Genomic DNA, 9,080 nt, shown 5'->3' on the forward strand with positions numbered 1-9,080 from the left:
GAAGAAAGTAGAAGCAGCGTGTCCTAGTGGATAAAGCGCGGGGCCCGAGAATCAGAAGGACCTGAATTCTAATCCCGGCTCTGCCACTTGTCTGGTGTGTGACCTTGGCCGAGTCACTTCTCTTCTCTGGGCCTCAGTTCCCTGGTCTGTAAAATGGGGATTAAGACGGTGAGCCCCGTGTGAGACAAGGACTGTGTCCAGCCTGATTATAATAATAACGTTGGTATTTGTTAAGCGCCTACTATGTGCCGAGCACTGTTCTAAGTACTTAGTACAGTGCCTGACATAGTAAGCACTTTTTTTTAAAAAAGATGGTATCTGTTGAACGCTTACTCGGGCACAATACTAAGTGCTGGGGAAGATACTAGCTGATCAGGTTGGACACAGTCCCTGTCCCACACAGGACCCGCGGTCTTAATCCCCATTTTACAGATGAGGGAACCGAGGCCCAGAGAAGCCCAGAGAAGACGCGTGGGCAGATTGTTTTCAGCCCTGTCACAGCGTCGCCTTCATCAGTGGTATTTATTGAGCACCTAGGAGCACTTTACAAGAGCTTGGGAGAGTCCAGTTGAAGAGAGCTGGTAGACTTGTTCTCTGCCCACAAGCAGCAAACAGTCTACGGGGACAGACAGATATCCGAATATCCACATTTTAGTGAATCTCATGAGTTGTTGAAGGTGTATATTTGTTTCTGAACTCCTTGCCTTGAAAATGGGCTGATTAAATAGACTGTGAACTCGTAATGGGCAGGGAACATAATAATATTAGTAATGTTGGTATTTGTTATGCGCTTACTATGTGCCAAGCACTGTTCTAAGCGCTGGGGGAGCTTCGAGGTAATGTGGTTGTCGCACGTGGGGCTCACGGTCTTAATCCCCATTTTACAGATGAGGTAACTGAGGCCCAGAGAGGTTAAGTGGTTTGCACAAGGTCACACAGCAGACCGGTGGCGGAGCCGGGATTAGAGCCCACGTCCTGTGACTCTCAAGCCCGGGGTCTTTCCACTGAGCCACGCTGTTTCTCTGCATGTCTCCTCTGTTAGGTCGTACTCTCCCAAGTGCTTAGTACACTGCTCTGCACATAGTAAGCACCTAACAAATCGGACTGACTGATTGTGGGTGTTAGTAGATGAAAGACACTTTTGACCGTACATTCTTGTGTGACATTGAATCTGCTCGGAATCCTAGTGCCTTCCCTGGAATTTGCGGAAAAGATCCTGGATAGATTGGTGGCAACTTGGTTTGTTACCCGCTGCCTGTATTGTTTGTGTGGCATTCGTCACCTGTTGTGTATTTTTGTCTGTCTGTTTCCACTAAAGTTGCGGAACAATTGCCTTCTAGTCCTCATCATTAATACAGCTGATTCAGTGAGTGCTTTTGTTATCGATTCATTTGTCTTACCACCGTGGTACATGTTTTTCTTTAACTTTCCACTTAGATCATGAATCGTCCTTGATGCTTCCCTTCATAACTGTAAATGACAAAATAACATAGTTTATTGCAGCTCTGGGGTCTTCCGTAATGTGTGTGGGGTTCCTTTGTTTGTTTGACAGGGTCTAGTAGCGATAGAAGGGCCTAAGCGTGGACTTAATCCACCTCAAGATGTCATTTTCTCAGATATCGGGGATAACCAGTCTGTGTTTTGGATTCGCCAATCAGGACGCACAGTGTCCTGAGATTTTTTCTGCTTTCGTTTTCCGGATCCCACCGGTCCTAAGTTTTACAGTCTCTGTGCTCCGTGAAATGGATCGTCCGTGGTCCCTAGGCTTCAAGTGGGCATTTTTACAGTTTATGTTTTTCAGGTTATGCTGTGTTGGTTACTTTGGGGGATTCGTTTCCTAATGCTCATTTAGGAGTATTCTTCGACATTGTCTTGTTAGAGTGTTTTGTTTTAAAATTGTGGGCTTTGGTAATAGCTGTGGAATTTGTTAAGCTCTTACTATGTGCCAGGCACTGTAGTAAGTGCTGGGCTGGGGGGAAATATAAGCAAACCAGATTGGATACCGTCCCTGTCCCACATGGCGCTCAGGGCCTTAATCCCCATTTTACAGAGGAGGTAACTGAGGCCCAGAGAGGTGAAGTGACTTGCCCACGGCATTTCTATCTGTAGTTCAGTCTCCTTTGTCTTGATGGCAGTCTCTCGGTTTAGCGTGTGTATCCTCCGTTGGATCGCTAGTTAAAGCCGAGCGCGTGTTTTTATTTTTATTCGGGCCTGGCCCATCGTATTTCAGAGGTAGATAGATTTCAGTAGAGTCACCAAATACAAAGTGATATCGAGAAAAGCCCTGAGGCGTAAAGGTAGGGAGATTGGGTTTTGGATTCAGAGCGACCGGGCGGTCGAATTTGTTCCCTGCCTGTCGTCTGATATTTGCTAAGTTATTAAAGCAGTGTTTCAGTCGGTTTAATGGTCAGCAGAATGGACACCCGAATACTGTTCTACATGCTATTTTGTGTATTAGTTTCACGTGTGTTTGGGGTTGTGTTGACATGGATTTCTTATGTGTTTAACAGTGTCATCGGTCAAGTAACATTCCCGTTGTAACTGGAGAAGGTGCTCGATCCATTTTACACGCTAAGGTGAGTAGCTAAGTGAGATAAGGAAAATATTGTTTTTGGGGTTTTTTTTTTACTTTGTGGATTAGGCCCGATGTATACTTTGGACATGTGTCATTTTTCTGGGAGCTTTATAAAGAAGTTCTACTCTCTATAAATAAATTGCACTCAGTTTTTGAAGTATCATTTCAATGGTACTGTCATGCGTTATATTTTTTTATGGAAACATTAGGAATTTTATTTGCTAGGTTTTTGAGTTGAAATGTGGAGGGTGACATTTTCCGTCATCCGCGGGAAGAAGAAAATCATTTGGCGAGTTTTGATATGGGGACGTGTCTCTTTTTCAAATGGTATTTGTTAAATGCTTACTACCTACTAGGCGCCGTCCTAAGCACTGGGGTAGACCCAAGATCATCCAGTTGGACACAGTCCTTGTCCAGAATAGGGCTCACAGTCTCACTCCCCATTTTACAGATGGGGTAACCGAGGCACAGAGAAGGTAAGTGACTGGCCCTCGGTCACACAGCGGACAAGGGGCGGAGGAAATGATTTTGATTTATAGTGCAGGATGTTATTTTTGGCTGTCTGGAGCTTACAGAGAAAATTTTTGTTTCGCTTCACGTCGTGTTGTTACTGGATTTGTCTTTGTGCGGTTTTTGTTTGGTCTTAATTCGGAATAGCTTTCGATCTCGTAGGACAGCACGGAAGAGGGATCGGAGCCTTCTTAGAAGGTAAGTGAAGTCTTTGAAGTTGGGTGCTTCTTGTTTCTGGATCACAGAGAGAGGTAAAAGGATTGCTGTGGAGAGGAGAAGCTAGAAGACTTGTGGAGCGACGGGTAAGACCCCTGCTTGCTGCACGCAAGGTCATAGGTTCAAATTTGCCTTGGTATATAAATAAGGTAATTTTTTTTTAATATAAAGTGATTATCTGCCTGTAGAGTGGTTGGTGTGTAGTGAGGCGATTTATCTTTTGGCTAAAGAGTAATATGGCTTCTATATATGTATTTTTTCGTTGTTCCAGTTACATGGAGAGAGGTGAAGGTAAGAGGGAACAGAGTCTTCTTGGAAGATAATTAAAGTCATCAGAACAGGTGCTCCTCGTTCCCGGTTCGTGGAAAGAGGCAATGGGAGAGGGAGGGAGAAGGAGGGCTCTGTGGAGCCACGGGGAAGAGCCCTGCTCTCGGACTAGGAGGCCGTAGGTTCAAACCCACCCCGGGAGGCGATCGGGATGATTTTTTTTAATATAAAAGGAGGACGGGCCTCTCGGTCGGCATGTTAGCGGTGAGATATCTCGCGGATCAAGAGGAGTCTGGCTTCTCCTTATGTATTTTTCTGTTGTGCCCGCTACGTGGAGAGAGGCGGAGGGAACTGAAGTCTGCGGAGCAGGTGATTCTCGTTTCTGGTGAGAGGTAGGTGGGTGTGGAGCAAGGGGAAAGAGCCCTGCTTGGGAGGCTGTAAGTTTGAATCTGAGTCGGGATACAAATAAGATGGTGTTTTTATTATATAATGAGCATAAGTCTGTACACTGGGATGATATATCTTTTGGATAAAGTAAGTTGGCTTATATATATATATATTTTTTTTTTTGGTTGTTCTGTTAGGTGGAGAGAGGTAAAGGTGAAGGTGAGAGTGGTTAAAGCAGAGCGCTCAGTGTGGTGCAGGGGGCTAAAGCCTTGGTTGCAGGCCTTGAGGTTGGAGGTTCAAATCCCACTGATGCCAGGAAAAAAGATTGTGTGTGTTTGTCTGTGTGTCTCTCACTCTGTCTCTGGCACTGTCTCTGTGTGTGTATGAAAGAATGTATGTGAGAGAGAATGGGTGAGTGAGTGAGTGAGTGAGTGTGTGTGGGTGGAGAGTGAATGGGAAGAGGCCCAGGCCAAAACAGGGGAGGAGACAAAAAAAGGCCTGGGCCTCACAAGGAAGAGAGGGTTATGTTGCAGTGGATGAGGGGGGCTTCCCCTTTAGAGATCTTTTTTTGGTTGTTTTTTTTTGTTTTACAATTGCCATTCCCCTCTCAACCCCCCCCTCCCCCCACCCCCCTTCCCCCCCACCCCCCTTCCCCCCCACCCCCCTTCCCCCCACCTCCCTTCCCCCCCACCCCCCTTCCCCCCTCCCCACCCATCCCTCCCTCCCCTACCCCACCACCCTACCTATCCCACCCCACCTACCCTACCCCACCCACCCCACCACCCTACCTATCCCACCCCACCTACCCCACCCCACCTACCCCACCCTACCTATCCCACCCCACCCTACCCCACCTACCCCACCCCACCCTACCTATCCCACCCCACCCTACCCCACCCTACCCCACCTACCCCACCCCACCTACCCCACCACCCTACCTACCCCACCACCCTACCTACCCCACCCCACCACCCCACCTACCCTCCTACCTACCCCCCACCCTACCCCACCACCCCAACCCTACCTCCCCCCCAACCTTACCACCCCTCACCATCCCGCCCCGCCCTCCGGTCCGCCGCCGCGACGGGGGAATCGTCCGGGATCTGGAAGGGGCCTCCGCCTGGTCAAGGGCGCCGTGATCCCGGGCGATGAGATGAACCCACTCGCGCTTCAGCCCTCCCTCCCCCTGGAAGTCCACAGTTCTCGGATCCGCTTCCTCGACGGCGGCCTTCACGTCGGCTTCAGCGGGGACACGAAGGAATCCGGAACGCTTCGCGTCGCCGACCGCACCTGAGGAACGAGAGGGCAGGGCTCACTCTCGGCGTCCGGCACGGCACGCTGAAAATGTTGTTCTTGGATCGGTGACCTCTGGGCCTTGGCTAGCCGCCCGCCCCGCCACCCCACAGACTTATGTGCCCATCTTTAATTTACAGATTATAAACGATTTCATGACTTTCACGTCTGCCCGCGCTGTCGTAGTGTACTCGACACACGGTAAGCGCTCCGTCGACACCAGTCAGTCGATGCTATTGATTGAGCGCTTACCGTGCGCACGGCGCTGGACTAAGCACTTAGGAGAGTACAACAGAACAATAAACGGACACGCTTCCTGCCCACGACCAGCCTACAGTCTTGAGGGGGAGACGGACTTTAATAAAAAATAAACCGTTCACTCTGGGGAAACAGCACATGACTGATTCATGCTTCGTTCGCCTTCACCGGATCGTGAGGTCGATTGAGGAAACATTTTGAAACCATCCCGTGGGGCTCTGCTCTTCATTCTCGGGCCTGGGCGCCACCCTGTGAGGGAGATCCAAGTCTTCGGCCCGGTTTCCTAGGTGGAGAAACCGAGGCGCCGGCCAGCCGGGAACCCCACCTTTTAGGTCCCCCCGGTTGCGGCCCGCTGTGTCGCTCTCTGGAACCCCTGGGATCCGGCCCCAGAGGGGTGGGGGGGCTTCCTCTCGGGGCCGAAACGGGGCTGCTAAGATGGAGGTCTTTCAGCCTAGGGGCGGGGACTGCCCACCCTCTGCGGCCACAGAGAATAATAATAATTAAAGTACTGGTTAAGTACTTACTCTGTGCCAGGCACCGAACTCAGCGCCGAGGTGGAAACAAGCCAAGCGGGTTGGATGCAGCCTCTGTCCCACACAGGACTCAAAGTCACAATCCCCATCTGACGGATGAGGGAAGTGAGGCACGGACAGGTGAGGGAACGTTGTATTCTACCAAGCGCCGAGTACGGTGCTTTGCAGAGAGCGCTCCATGAATATGACTGTATTAATGGGGAACACAGGCAAATTTTCCCCTACCTCAGGGCAGCCGACTCTGAAAACTAATAATTGAATCCCCTTCATACTAAAAATAACTGTGGTATTTGTTAAACGTTTACTACGAGCCAAACTCTCTTCCCAGCCCTGGGATAGACAGGACATAAACAAATCATTCAGGGTGCCACTCTCACGTGGGGCTCGAGGTCTAAGTAGGAGGAAGAATAGGCAGTGAATGCCTGGACTGGAGATGAGGGAACCGAGGCCCAGGGAAGTGTCTGTTTATTGTTGTATTGTACTCTCCCAGGGGCTTAGCGTAGTGCTCTGCACATGGTAAGCGCTCAATAAATGTGGCTAAATGCATGACTTACCGAAGCCACCCGGCAGACAGGTGGCGGAGCTGGATCGGAACCAGATCTTCTGCCTTCCAGACCTGCGCTCGTTCCTCCAGGCTCTTTCCTCCAGTCTTCTTTCACTTCTCTTTCCCGCCAGATGGACTCTTCCAGGTTGCGCTTTTGGCCTGTCGAGAGAGAAGAATTTTCTTTTAATGGTATCTGTTAAGCGCTTACTATGTGCCAAGGCACTGTACTGACCACTGGGGTAGATGCAAGGTAATCAGGTTGGACACAGTCCCTGTCCCACATAGGGTTCAGAAGCTTAATCCCCATTTTCCCGATGAGCTCACCGAGGCACAGAGAAGTGAAGCCATTTGCCCGGGGTCACACAGCAGACACGTGGTGGAGCTGGGATTGGAACCCAGGTTCTCTGATTCCCAGGCCTCTGAGCTTTCCACTAGGCCCTGCTGCTTCTCTAAGAGTAAGCGCTAGTGAATGTGGGAACAAGAAGGTGTGGGTTTTAATCCTGGCTCCACCAACTTCATGCTGTATGACCTTGGGCAAGTCGCTTTGCTCCGTGCCTCGGTCTCCTCAAGTGTAAAGAAGGGAGAGTCAGGGCTGGTTCTTCCTCCTTCTTGACTCTGAGCCCCATGAGGGACAAGCACTGGATCCATCCTGCTTCACTTTCCTCAGATCGCCGAGCCCTAGAGACGAAGGATCCCTGCCCTTGAGGAGCTTCTGAGGGAATGCTGTATCGAATTCTCCCAAGCGCCTTACGAACAGAAAGCGCTCAATAAATATGATTGTATGAATGGGGAACACAGGCCCAAGCCAATTTTCCCCCACCTCAGGGCGGCTGACTTTCTGAAAACCAAACCTTGAATCCCCTTCATACTAACAAGAATGGTGGTATTTGTTAAACGTTTACTATGTGCCCAACTCTACTCTAAGCCCTGGGATAGAAAGGAGATAAACAAATCATTCACGGTGCCAATCTCACGCGGAGCTTGACGTCTAAGCAGGAGGAAGAACAGGCAGTGAATGCCTGGTCTGGAGAAGAGGGAACCGAGGCCCAGGGAATTGACTGTTTACTGTTGTACTCTCCCAGGGGCTTAGTACAGTGCTCTGCACATGGTAAGTGCTCAATAAATGTGGCTGAACGAATGACTTACCAAAGCCACAATGCAGATAGGCGGTGGTGATCTTCTGCCTTTCAGGCCTGCGCTCGTTCCTCCAGGCAGTCTTCTTTCACTTCTCTTTCCCACCAGATGGACTCTTCCAGGTTGTAGTTTGGGCCTGTCAAGAGAGAATAATTTTGTTTTAATGGTATCTGTTAAGCGCTTACTATGTGCCCAGGCATTGTACCAAGCAATTGGGTAGATACAAACTACTCAGGTTGAACACAGTCCACGTCCCACATGGGGCTCACAGGCACACAGAAGATAAGCTACTTGCCCAAGGTCATTTGGTTATCTCCTATCTATCCCAGGGCATAGAATATAGAGTTTGGCAAACAGTAACTGTTTATCGAATACCACAATTATTAGTATGAAGATGATGGAAGCATTGGTTTTCAGAAGGTCAGCCGCCTGAGGTGGGGGAAAATTTGCTTGGGGCTGTTCCCCATTCAATCATATGTATTGAGTGCTTTCTGTTTGCAAGTGGCAGAGCCAGGATTAGAACCCAGGTCAGTCATTCCATCGTATTTTCTGAGCGCTTACTGTGGGCACGGTACTAAGTGCTTAGGAGAGTACAGGATAACAACCCCTGCCCATATGAACTTATAGCCCTTCGGGATCCCAGGCCCGGGCTCTATCCATTGGGCCACGCTGCGTCCGGACTTGAGAAAAAGAAGCCCTCAACCGGGACTTGCTGCGTGATTTGATTTCTCCTAGGGTTCGTGCGCCTCGCCTGCCTTCCGGCGAAATGGGCCTTTACCGAAGAAATCGTCCAGCCGGGAGCCCGCCGAAGGCTCTCGCGAACGTGGAAGTAGCCGTGAAGGGGAGAGGCCATCTGACGGGTCGTTGAAATGCCTTCCAAAAGTCCACAACCGGCTTCCTCTCCGAGATGCTGGCCGCGGGATCTGTCGAGCGCCTCCGGGTGCAACTCTACTGGGGGTTGGGGAAACGGCAGTGAGTCAGTCGGTTGATTCTATTTAATGAGTGCTTACTAGGGGCAGGATGCTGTACTAAGCGCTAGGGAGAGAATAATAAAACAGATTTAGCAGACGTGCTTCCTGCCCATGATGGGCTTACTGTCCAGCGCTCGGGAAAGTAGAATACAACGGACTTGGTAGATAAATCACCTGGCCGCTGGAGTAAATGCTAGCTGTCCATCGTTGCAGAGCACTCTGCAAAGGACTTTTTTAAAAGTACGTAAAAATAACAATGCTAATAGTAATACTTGTGGTATTTGGTAAATGGACTTTACTTTCCTGAAGAAAAGGTCCAGCCGGAGCCCGCCAGAGGCTCTCACAGACATGGTCGTAGCCGTGAAGGGGAGAAGTCATCCGACGGTTTGTTG

At 49.9% G+C, this 9,080-nt stretch overlaps 1 long non-coding RNA gene across 1 annotated transcript; it reads right to left on the reverse strand.

The window, feature by feature from the left end:
- Positions 1-6,632: 6,632 nt before the first annotated feature.
- Positions 6,633-8,584, reverse strand: LOC103170842. The gene is made up of 3 exons (XR_486427.3): positions 8,496-8,584; positions 7,730-7,853; positions 6,633-6,742 (listed from the first exon to the last, which is right to left on the reverse strand). It is a non-coding gene; the product is annotated as an uncharacterized LOC103170842 (long non-coding RNA).
- Positions 8,585-9,080: the final 496 nt, after the last annotated feature.

The sequence above is a fragment of the Ornithorhynchus anatinus genome, chromosome 15 (assembly GCF_004115215.2).
Source record: "Ornithorhynchus anatinus isolate Pmale09 chromosome 15, mOrnAna1.pri.v4, whole genome shotgun sequence".
Taxonomy (NCBI): Eukaryota; Metazoa; Chordata; class Mammalia; order Monotremata; family Ornithorhynchidae; genus Ornithorhynchus; species Ornithorhynchus anatinus.